We start from the raw sequence: 12,959 nt of genomic DNA, 5'->3' as shown, positions 1-12,959 counted from the left end.
CCTTAAATATCCCAGGAAATATAAAAATGGTTCAAAACATTGTGGTACTTACGTACGATGGAATATCCCTCAGCCATGAAATCAATGTCATAAGACCCGTAGCATCAAAGTGAGTGGATTCAGGTACGATGATTCTAAGTGAAATAAGTCACACAGAAAAAGAAACTTATTATAAGATATCACTTATGATGATCCTGAAAACATGGCTACACATGAACTGAGTTAGGAAAGAGAACAGAGTCTCACATTTCGAAAACACTCTTATGCCTGCTTAAAGGGGAAGGAGAGGTGGGGTGATGCATAAAACCAGAGTTTGATATAAGCACAGGGACCGTTCCAAAAACCAACTTTGGAATAGACAAGACCTACACGTTCCTCAGTGAAAGAGACTCAAAACCCCATATTTCCCGCAGAGGAATATATCGGACTTGTAAGAATCTTAAAACCTATGTATTGATATGTCTCCATAAGGGAATCAAGTGTGTCTAGAGTGGCATAAACATGGCAGCGAGAATCAGCTCAAACCCACTATAAAAAGGAATTTCAAAAGCAAAACAAAAAAACAGGGAAATTCTTTACAATTCCTTCAGGGTGTCTGAGGAAACCTGGAAAGACCCTATCTACAATGACAGCTGGATGTGGCATAAGGCTGGACACTTGGGACTGAGAGGATTGGTGAGATTGGGTGAGCAAATGCAGACCCTTTCAAGCAATAATGCATGGCCCCCATTCCATGGGTCCCAACTCTCCAGGTTCAAGGGAATATTACTACAGCTATAACATGTACAGGAAACCTAGAGAATGGACACACTGTGAATACGAAAGGTTTCTAAAACTCAACGAATAGTCCCTCTCCTGGTGCTCCAGTTTGACTTTCCAACTGCCTTACTATCAACCTCCCAACTTGGAGAGACAGGCCCTTTAACCTCCTGGTTTGCACAGGTTCCCAATTTGGCAGAGGATGGAAGGGACGAGGGAGAACCCATGAGAGAGTAGCTGTTAGGCATTTGGACGGGCACATGTCACTCTAATTTCCCGGCAGGAAGAAGAATTAACCAAAGTCTCAGCCACCCACCGGGAACCAGTATAGGACATGATCCAAAATTTTGGACTTGCGTTCAGCTCACAAAAAACGAGTTGAGAAATGGAATTCAGGGGCACAGCAATTCACAAACTGGCAGAGTGATAAAGGACAACTATCGTCCAAAAATCTGTTGAGGGAAGTCAACGAGTCGGACTTGAAAGCGAGGCAAAATAGCAGGAAACAGATTTCAAGAGGTACGTTGGAATCGCCTGTAAAGCACAGGAAGAGGGGCACAACTTGGACAATGACGCACTTGGCCTAAAAGGGCCTATGCGTTTTCTCCTGAATATATTCAGGAGAAAATGCATACGCCCTTTTAGGCCAAGGAAGCAAGCAGGCAATGCAAATCTGCACTACAAAGAAGTATCACTTCCCACCGGTCAAAAGGGACATCCACAAAATGTGTAAAAACCAGAAAGGCAAGACAGGCACTGGAGAACAGGGAGCCTTGTTATGCTGATGGGCGGGATGTATATTGCCAACTGCCTCACTGGAGGAGTGCATTGTGTTCCCTAAAACAAGTAAACAACAGAGCTACAGAGCCAAGGCCACTTCCAGTCTAGGGAATATACCTTGGGAAAACTGAAAATCAATAAGAAAGAGCCACCTCCAAATTTAGGGCTGCACTGACTACAAGAACCTCAACTTGGGTACACCTTAAATATCCCAGGAAATATAAAAATGGTTCAAAACATTGTGGTACTTACGTACGATGGAATATCCCTCAGCCATGAAATCAATGTCATAAGACCCGTAGCAGCAAAGTGAGTGGATTCAGGTACGATGATTCTAAGTGAAATAAGTCACACAGAAAAAGAAACTTATCATAAGATATCACTTATGAAGATCCTGTAAACATGGCTACACATGAACTGAGTTAGGAAAGAGATCAGAGTCTCACATTTAGAAAAAACTCTTATGCCTGCATAAAGGGGATGGAGAGGTGGGGTGATGCATAAAACCAGAGTTTGATATAAGCACAGGGACCGTTCCAAAAACCAACTTTGGAATAGACAAGACCGACACCTTCCTCAGTGAAAGAGACTCAAAACCCCATATTTCCCGCAGAGGAATATATCTGACTAGTAAGAATCTTAAAACCTATGTATTGATATGACTCCATAAGGGAATCAAGTGTGTCTAGAGTGGCATAAACATGGCAGCGAGAATCAGCTCAAAACCACTATAAAAAGGAATTTCAAAAGCAAAACCAAAAAACAGGGAAATTCTTTCCAATTCCTTCAGGGTGTCTGAGGAAACCTGGAAAGACCCTATCTACAATGACAGCTGGATGTGGCATAAGGCTGGACACTTGGGACTGAGAGGATTGGTGAGATTGGGTGAGCAAATGCAGACCCTTTCAAGCAATAATGCATGGCCCCCATTCCATGGGTCCCAACTCTCCAGGTTCAAGGGAATATTACTACAGCTCTAACATGTACAGGAAACCTAGAGAATGGACACACTGTGAATACGAAAGGTTTCTAAAACTCAACGAATAGTCCCTCTCCTGGTGCTCCAGTTTGACTTTCCAACTGCCTTACTATCAATCTCCCAACGTGGAGAGACAGGCCCTTTAACCTCCTGGTTTGCACAGGTTCCCAATTTGGCAGAGGATGGAAGGGACGAGGGAGAACCCATGAGAGAGTAGCTGTTAGGCATTTGGACGGGCACATGTCACTCTAATTTCCCGGCAGGAAGAAGAATTAACCAAAGTCTCAGCCACCCACCGGGAACCAGTATAGGACATGATCCAAAATTTTGGACTTGCGTTCAGCTCACAAAAAACGAGTTGAGAAATGGAGCTCAGGGGCACAGCAATTCACAAACTGGCAGAGTGATAAAGGACAACTATCGTCCAAAAATCTGTTGAGGGAAGTCAACGAGGCGGACTTGAAAGCGAGGCAAAATAGCAGGAAACAGATTTCAAGAGGTACGTTGGAATCGCCTGTAAAGCACAGGAAGAGGGGCACAACTTGGACAATGGTGCACTTGGCCAAAATGGGCGTATGCGTTTTCTCCTGAATATATTCAGGAGAAAACGCATACGCCCTTTTTGGCCAAGCAAGCAAGCGGGCAATGCAAATCTGCACTACAAAGAAGTATCACTTCCCACCCGTCAAAAGGGACATCCACAAAATGTGTAAAAACCAGAAAGGCAAGACAGGCCCTGGAGAACAGGGAACCTTGTTATGCTGATGGGCGGGATGTACATTGCCAACTGCCTCACTGGAGGAGTGCATTGTGTTCCCTAAAACAAGTAAACAACAGAGCTACAGAGCCAAGGCCACTTCCAGTCTAGGGAATATACCTTGGGAAAACTGAAAATCAATAAGAAAGAGCCACCTCCAAATTTAGGGCTGCACTGACTACAAGAACCTCAACTTGGGTACACCTTAAATATCCCAGGAAATATAAAAATGGTTCAAAACATTGTGGTACTTACGTACGATGGAATATCCCTCAGCCATGAAATCAATGTCATAAGACCAGTAGCAGCAAAGTGAGTGGATTCAGGTACGATGATTCTAAGTGAAATAAGTCACACAGAAAAAGGAACTTATCATAAGATATCACTTATGAAGATAATGTAAACATGGCTACACGTGAACTGAGTTAGGAAAGAGAACAGAGTCTCACATTTAGAAAACACTCTTATGCCTGCATAAAGGGGATGGAGAGGTGGGGTGATGCATAAAACCAGAGTTTGATATAAGCACAGGGACCGTTCCAAAAACCAACTTTGGAATAGACAAGACCTACACGTTCCTCAGTGAAAGAGACTCAAAACCCCATATTTCCCGCAGAGGAATATATCTGACTAGTAAGAATCTTAAAACCTATGTATTGATATGACTCCATAAGGGAATCAAGTGTGTCTAGAGTGGCATAAACATGGCAGCGAGAATCAGCTCAAACCCACTATAAAAAGGAATTTCAAAAGCAAAACCAAAAAACAGGGAAATTCTTTCCAATTCCTTCAGGGTGTCTGAGGAAACCTGGAAAGACCCTATCTACAATGACAGCTGGATGTGGCATAAGGCTGGACACTTGGGACTGAGAGGATTGGTGAGATTGGGTGAGCAAATGCAGACCCTTTCAAGCAATAATGCATGGCCCCCATTCCATGGGTCCCAACTCTCCAGGTTCAAGGGAATATTACTACAGCTCTAACATGTACAGGAAACCTAGAGAATGGACACACTGTGAATACGAAAGGTTTCTAAAACTCAACGAATAGTCCCTCTCCTGGTGCTCCAGTTTGACTTTCCAACTGCCTTACTATCAATCTCCCAACGTGGAGAGACAGGCCCTTTAACCTCCTGGTTTGCACAGGTTCCCAATTTGGCAGAGGATGGAAGGGACGAGGGAGAACCCATGAGAGAGTAGCTGTTAGGCATTTGGACGGGCACATGTCACTCTAATTTCCCGGCAGGAAGAAGAATTAACCAAAGTCTCAGCCACCCACCGGGAACCAGTATAGGACATGATCCAAAATTTTGGACTTGCGTTCAGCTCACAAAAAACGAGTTGAGAAATGGAGCTCAGGGGCACAGCAATTCACAAACTGGCAGAGTGATAAAGGACAACTATCATCCAAAAATCTGTTGAGGGAAGTCAACGAGGCGGACTTGAAAGCGAGGCAAAATAGCAGGAAACAGATTTCAAGAGGTACGTTGGAATCGCCTGTAAAGCACAGGAAGAGGGGCACAACTTGGACAATGGTGCACTTGGCCAAAATGGGCGTATGCGTTTTCTCCTGAATATATTAAGGAGAAAACGCATACGCCCTTTTTGGCCAAGCAAGCAAGCGGGCAATGCAAATCTGCACTACAAAGAAGTATCACTTCCCACCCGTCAAAAGGGACATCCACAAAATGTGTAAAAACCAGAAAGGCAAGACAGGCCCTGGAGAACAGGGAGCCTTGTTATGCTGATGGGCGGGATGTACATTGCCAACTGCCTCACTGGAGGAGTGCATTGTGTTCCCTAAAACAAGTAAACAACAGAGCTACAGAGCCAAGGCCACTTCCAGTCTAGGGAATATACCTTGGGAAAACTGAAAATCAATAAGAAAGAGCCACCTCCAAATTTAGGGCTGCACTGACTACAAGAACCTCAACTTGGGTACACCTTAAATATCCCAGGAAATATAAAAATGGTTCAAAACATTGTGGTACTTACGTACGATGGAATATCCCTCAGCCATGAAATCAATGTCATAAGACCAGTAGCAGCAAAGTGAGTGGATTCAGGTACGATGATTCTAAGTGAAATAAGTCACACAGAAAAAGGAACTTATCATAAGATATCAGTTATGAAGATCCTGTAAACATGGCTACACGTGAACTGAGTTAGGAAAGAGAACAGAGTCTCACATTTAGAAAACACTCTTATGCCTGCATAAAGGGGATGGAGAGGTGGGGTGATGCATAAAACCAGAGTTTGATATAAGCACAGGGACCGTTCCAAAAACCAACTTTGGAATAGACAAGACCTACACCTTCCTCAGTGAAAGAGACTCAAAACCCCATATTTCCCGCAGAGGAATATATCTGACTAGTAAGAATCTTAAAACCTATGTATTGATATGACTCCATAAGGGAATCAAGTGTGTCTAGAGTGGCATAAACATGGCAGCGAGAATCAGCTCAAACCCACTATAAAAAGGAATTTCAAAAGCAAAACCAAAAAACAGGGAAATTCTTTCCAATTCCTTCAGGGTGTCTGAGGAAACATGGAAATACCCTATCTACAATGACAGCTGGATGTGGCATAAGGCTGGACACTTGGGACTGAGAGGATTGGTGAGATTGGGTGAGCAAATGCAGACCCTTTCAAGCAATAATGCATGGCCCCCATTCCATGGGTCCCAACTCTCCAGGTTCAAGGGAATATTACTACAGCTATAACATGTACAGGAAACCTAGAGAATGGACACACTGTGAATACGAAAGGTTTCTAAAACTCAACGAATAGTCCCTCTCCTGGTGCTCCAGTTTGACTTTCCAACTGCCTTACTATCAATCTCCCAACTTGGAGAGACAGGCCCTTTAACCTCCTGGTTTGCACAGGTTCCCAATTTGGCAGAGGATGGAAGGGACGAGGGAGAACCCATGAGAGAGTAGCTGTTAGGCATTTGGACGGGCACATGTCACTCTAATTTCCCGGCAGGAAGAAGAATTAACCAAAGTCTCAGCCACCCACCAGGAACCAGTATAGGACATGATCCAAAATTTTGGACTTGCGTTCAGCTCACAAAAAACGAGTTGAGAAATGGAGCTCAGGGGCACAGCAATTCACAAACTGGCAGAGTGATAAAGGACAACTATCGTCCAAAAATCTGTTGAGGGAAGTCAACGAGGCGGACTTGAAAGCGAGGCAAAATAGCAGGAAACAGATTTCAAGAGGTACGTTGGAATCGCCTGTAAAGCACAGGAAGAGGGGCACAACTTGGACAATGGTGCACTTGGCCAAAAAGGGCGTATGCGTTTTCTCCTGAATATATTCAGGAGAAAACGCATACGCCCTTTTTGGCCAGGCAAGCAAGCGGGCAATGCAAATCTGCACTACAAAGGAGTATCACTTCCCACCGGTCAAAAGGGACATCCACAAAATGTGTAGAAACCAGAAAGGCAAGACAGGCCCTGGAGAACAGGGAGCCTTGTTATGCTGATGGGCGGGATGTAAATTGCCAACTGCCTCACTGGAGGAGTGCATTGTGTTCCCTAAAACAAGTAAACAACAGAGCTACAGAGCCAAGGCCACTTCCAGTGTAGGGAATATACCTTGGGAAAACTGAAAATCAATAAGAAAGAGCCACCTCCAAATTTAGGGCTGCACTGACTACAAGAACCTCAACTTGGGTACACCTTAAATATCCCAGGAAATATAAAAATGGTTCAAAACATTGTGGTACCTACGTACGATGGAATATCCCTCAGCCATGAAATCAATGTCATAAGACCAGTAGCAGCAAAGTGAGTGGATTCAGGTACGATGATTCTAAGTGAAATAAGTCACACAGAAAAAGGAACTTATCATAAGATATCACTTATGAAGATCCTGTAAACATGGCTACACGTGAACTGAGTTAGGAAAGAGAACAGAGTCTCACATTTAGAAAACACTCTTATGCCTGCATAAAGGGGATGGAGAGGTGGGGTGATGCATAAAACCAGAGTTTGATATAAGCACAGGGACCGTTCCAAAAACCAACTTTGGAATAGACAAGACCTACACCTTCCTCAGTGAAAGAGACTCAAAACCCCATATTTCCCACAGAGGAATATATCTGACTAGTAAGAATCTTAAAACCTATGTATTGATATGACTCCATAAGGGAATCAAGTGTGTCTAGAGTGGCATAAACATGGCAGCGAGAATCAGCTCAAACCCACTATAAAAAGGAATTTCAAAAGCAAAACCAAAAAACAGGGAAATTCTTTACAATTCCTTCAGGGTGTCTGAGGAAACCTGGAAAGACCCTATCTACAATGACAGCTGGATGTGGCATAAGGCTGGACACTTGGGACTGAGAGGATTGGTGAGATTGGGTGAGCAAATGCACACCCTTTCAAGCAATAATGCATGGCCCCCATTCCATGGGTCCCAACTCTCCAGGTTCAAGGGAATATTACTACAGCTATAACATGTACAGGAAACGGAGAGAATGCACACACTGTGAATACGAAAGGTTTCTAAAACTCAACGAATAGTCCCTCTCCTGGTGCTCCAGTTTGACTTTCCAACTGCCTTACTATCAACCTCCCAACTTGGAGAGACAGGCACTTTAACCTCCTGGTTTGCACAGGTTCCCAATTTGGCAGAGGATGGAAGGGACGAGGGAGAACCCATGAGAGAGTAGCTGTTAGGCATTTGGACGGGCACATGTCACTCTAATTTCCCGGCAGGAAGAAGAATTAACCAAAGTCTCAGCCACCCACTGGGAACCAGTATAGGACATGATCCAAAATTTTGGACTTGCGTTCAGCTCACAAATAACGAGTTGAGAAATGGAATTCAGGGGCACAGCAATTCACAAACTGGCAGAGTGATAAAGGACAACTATCGTCCAAAAATCTGTTGAGGGAAGTCAACGAGTCGGACTTGAAAGCGAGGCAAAATAGCAGGAAACAGATTTCAAGAGGTACGTTGGAATCGCCTGTAAAGCACAGGAAGAGGGGCACAACTTGGACAATGATGCACTTGGCCTAAAAGGGTCTATGCGTTTTCTCCTGAATATATTCAGGAGAAAACGCATACGCCCTTTTACGCCAAGGAAGCAAGCAGGCAATGCAAATCTGCACTACAAAGAAGTATCACTTCCCACCGGTCAAAAGGGACATCCACAAAATGTGTAAAAACCAGAAAGGCAAGACAGGCACTGGAGAACAGGGAGCCTTGTTATGCTGATGGGCGGGATGTATATTGCCAACTGCCTCACTGGAGGAGTGCATTGTGTTCCCTAAAACAAGTAAACAACAGAGCTACAGAGCCAAGGCCACTTCCAGTCTAGGGAATATACCTTGGGAAAACTGAAAATCAATAAGAAAGAGCCACCTCCAAATTTAGGGCTGCACTGACTACAAGAACCTCAACTTGGGTACACCTTAAATATCCCAGGAAATATAAAAATGGTTCAAAACATTGTGGTACTTACGTACGATGGAATATCCCTCAGCCATGAAATCAATGTCATAAGACCCGTAGCAGCAAAGTGAGTGGATTCAGGTACGATGATTCTAAGTGAAATAAGTCACACAGAAAAAGAAACTTATCATAAGATATCACTTATGAAGATCCTGTAAACATGGCTACACATGAACTGAGTTAGGAAAGAGAACAGAGTCTCACATTTAGAAAAAACTCTTATGCCTGCATAAAGGGGATGGAGAGGTGGGGTGATGCATAAAACCAGAGTTTGATATAAGCACAGGGACCGTTCCAAAAACCAACTTTGGAATAGACAAGACCTACACCTTCCTCAGTGAAAGAGACTCAAAACCCCATATTTCCCGCAGAGGAATATATCTGACTAGTAAGAATCTTAAAACCTATGTATTGATATGACTCCATAAGGGAATCAAGTGTGTCTAGAGTGGCATAAACATGGCAGCGAGAATCAGCTCAAACCCACTATAAAAAGGAATTTCAAAAGCAAAACCAAAAAACAGGGAAATTCTTTACAATTCCTTCAGGGTGTCTGAGGAAACCTGGAAAGACCCTATCTACAATGACAGCTGGATGTGGCATAAGGCTGGACACTTGGGACTGAGAGGATTGGTGAGATTGGGTGAGCAAATGCAGAGCCTTTCAAGCAATAATGCATGGCCCCCATTCCATGGGTCCCAACTCTCCAGGTTCAAGGGAATATTACTACAGCTCTAACATGTACAGGAAACCTAGAGAATGGACACACTGTGAATACAAAAGGTTTCTAAAACTCAACGAATAGTCCCTCTCCTGGTGCTCCAATTTGACTTTCCAACTGCCTTACTATCAATCTCCCAACTTGGAGAGACAGGCCCTTTAACCTCCTGGTTTGCACAGGTTCCCAATTTGGCAGAGGATGGAAGGGACGAGGGAGAACCCATGAGAGAGTAGCTGTTAGGCATTTGGACGGGCACATGTCACTCTAATTTCCCGGCAGGAAGAAGAATTAACCAAAGTCTCAGCCACCCACCGGGAACCAGTATAGGACATGATCCAAAATTTTGGACTTGCGTTCAGCTCACAAAAAACGAGTTGAGAAATGGAGCTCAGGGGCACAGCAATTCACAAACTGGCAGAGTGATAAAGGACAACTATCGTCCAAAAATCTGTTGAGGGAAGTCAACGAGGCGGACTTGAAAGCGAGGCAAAATAGCAGGAAACAGATTTCAAGAGGTACGTTGGAATCGCCTGTAAAGCACAGGAAGAGGGGCACAACTTGGACAATGGTGCACTTGGCCAAAAAGGGCGTATGCATTTTCTCCTGAATATATTCAGGAGAAAACGCATATGCCCTTTTTGGCCAGGCAAGCAAGCGGGCAATGCAAATCTGCACTACAAAGGAGTATCACTTCCCACCGGTCAAAAGGGACATCCACAAAATGTGTAGAAACCAGAAAGGCAAGACAGGCCCTGGAGAACAGGGAGCCTTGTTATGCTGATGGGCGGGATGTACATTGCCAACTGCCTCACTGGAGGAGTGCATTGTGTTCCCTAAAACAAGTAAACAACAGAGCTACAGAGCCAAGGCCACTTCCTGTCTAGGGAATATACCTTGGGAAAACTGAAAATCAATAAGAAAGAGCCACCTCCAAACTTAGGGCTGCACTGACTACAAGAACCTCAACTTGGGTACACCTTAAATATCCCAGGAAATATAAAAATGGTTCAAAACATTGTGGTACATACGTACGATGGAATATCCCTCAGCCATGAAATCAATGTCATAAGACAAGTAGCAGCAAAGTGAGTGGATTCAGGTACGATGATTCTAAGTGAAATAAGTCACACAGAAAAAGGAACTTATCATAAGATATCAGTTATGAAGATCCTGTAAACATGGCTACACGTGAACTGAGTTAGGAAAGAGAACAGAGTCTCACATTTAGAAAACACTCTTATGCCTGCATAAAGGGGATGGAGAGGTGGGGTGATGCATAAAACCAGAGTTTGATATAAGCACAGGGACCGTTCCAAAAACCAACTTTGGAATAGACAAGACCTACACCTTCCTCAGTGAAAGAGACTCAAAACCCCATATTTCCCGCAGAGGAATATATCTGACTAGTAAGAATATTAAAACCTATGTATTGATATGACTCCATAAGGGAATCAAGTGTGTCTAGAGTGGCATAAACATGGCAGCGAGAATCAGCTCAAACCCACTATAAAAAGGAATTTCAAAAGCAAAACCAAAAAACAGGGAAATTATTTCCAATTCCTTCAGGGTGTCTGAGGAAACCTGGAAAGACCCTATCTACAATGACAGCTGGATGTGGCATGAGGTTGGACACTTGGGACTGAGAGGATTGGTGAGATTGGGTGAGCAAATGCAGACCCTTTCAAGCAATAATGCATGGCCCCCATTCCATGGGTCCCAACTCTCCAGGTTCAAGGGAATATTACTACAGCTATAACATGTACAGGAAACCTAGAGAATGGACACACTGTGAATACGAAAGTTTTCTAAAACTCAACGAATAGTCCCTCTCCTGGTGCTCCAGTTTGACTTTCCAACTGCCTTACTATCAATCTCCCAACGTGGAGAGACAGGCCCTTTAACCTCCTGGTTTGCACAGGTTCCCAATTTGGCAGAGGATGGAAGGGACGAGGGAGAACCCATGAGAGAGTAGCTGTTAGGCATTTGGACGGGCACATGTCACTCTAATTTCCCGGCAGGAAGAAGAATTAACCAAAGTCTCAGCCACCCACCGGGAACCAGTATAGGACATGATCCAAAATTTTGGACTTGCGTTCAGCTCACAAAAAACGAGTTGAGAAATGGAGCTCAGGGGCACAGCAATTCACAAACTGGCAGAGTGATAAAGGACAACTATCGTCCAAAAATCTGTTGAGGGTAGTCAACGAGGTGGACTTGAAAGCGAGGCAAAATAGCAGGAAACAGATTTCAAGAGGTACCTTGGAATCGCCTGTAAAGCACAGGAAGAGGGGCACAACTTGGACAATGATGCACTTGGCCAAAAAGGGCGTATGCGTTTTCTCCTGAATATATTCAGGAGAAAACGCATACGCCCTTTTTGGCCAAGCAAGCAAGCGGGCAATGCAAATCTGCACTACAAAGAAGTATCACTTCCCACCGGTCAAAAGGGACATCCACAAAATGTGTAAAAACCAGAAAGGCAAGACAGGCACTGGAGAACAGGGAGCCTTGTTATGCTGATGGGCGGGATGTAAATTGCCAACTGCCTCACTGGAGGAGTGCATTGTGTTCCCTAAAACAAGTAAACAACAGAGCTACAGAGCCAAGGCCACTTCCAGTGTAGGGAATATACCTTGGGAAAACTGAAAATCAATAAGAAAGAGCCACCTCCAAATTTAGGGCTGCACTGACTACAAGAACCTCAACTTGGGTACACCTTAAATATCCCAGGAAATATAAAAATGGTTCAAAACATTGTGGTACTTACGTACGATGGAATATCCCTCAGCCATGAAATCAATGTCATAAGACCAGTAGCAGCAAAGTGAGTGGATTCAGGTACGATGATTCTAAGTGAAATAAGTCACACAGAAAAAGAAACTTATCATAAGATATCACTTAGGAAGATCCTGTAAACATGGCTACACGTGAACTGAGTTAGGAAAGAGAACAGAGTCTCACATTTAGAAAACACTCTTATGCCTGCATAAAGGGGATGGAGAGGTGGGGTGATGCATAAAACCAGAGTTTGATATAAGTACAGGGACCGTTCCAAAAACCAACTTTGGAATAGACAAGACCTACACCTTCCTCAGTGAAAGAGACTCAAAACCCCATATTTCCCGCAGAGGAATATATCTGACTAGTAAGAATCTTAAAACCTATGTATTGATATGACTCCATAAGGGAATCAAGTGTGTCTAGAGTGGCATAAACATGGGAGCGAGAATCAGCTCAAACCCACTATAAAAAGGAATTTCAAAAGCAAAACCAAAAAACAGGGAAATTCTTTACAATTCCTTCAGGGTGTCTGAGGAAACCTGGAAAGACCCTATCTACAATGACAGCTGGATGTGGCATAAGGCTGGACACTTGGGACTGAGAGGATTGGTGAGATTGGGTGAGCAAATGCACACCCTTTCAAGCAATAATGCATGGCCCCCATTCCATGGGTCCCAACTCTCCAGGTTCAAGGGAATATTACTACAGCTATAACATGTA

Source organism: Mesoplodon densirostris, unplaced genomic scaffold (assembly GCF_025265405.1).
Source record: "Mesoplodon densirostris isolate mMesDen1 unplaced genomic scaffold, mMesDen1 primary haplotype scaffold_46, whole genome shotgun sequence".
Lineage (NCBI taxonomy): Eukaryota > Metazoa > Chordata > Mammalia > Artiodactyla > Ziphiidae > Mesoplodon > Mesoplodon densirostris.
The sequence above is the reverse complement of the archived record's forward strand: the minus strand, read 5'-3'. Positions refer to the sequence as shown.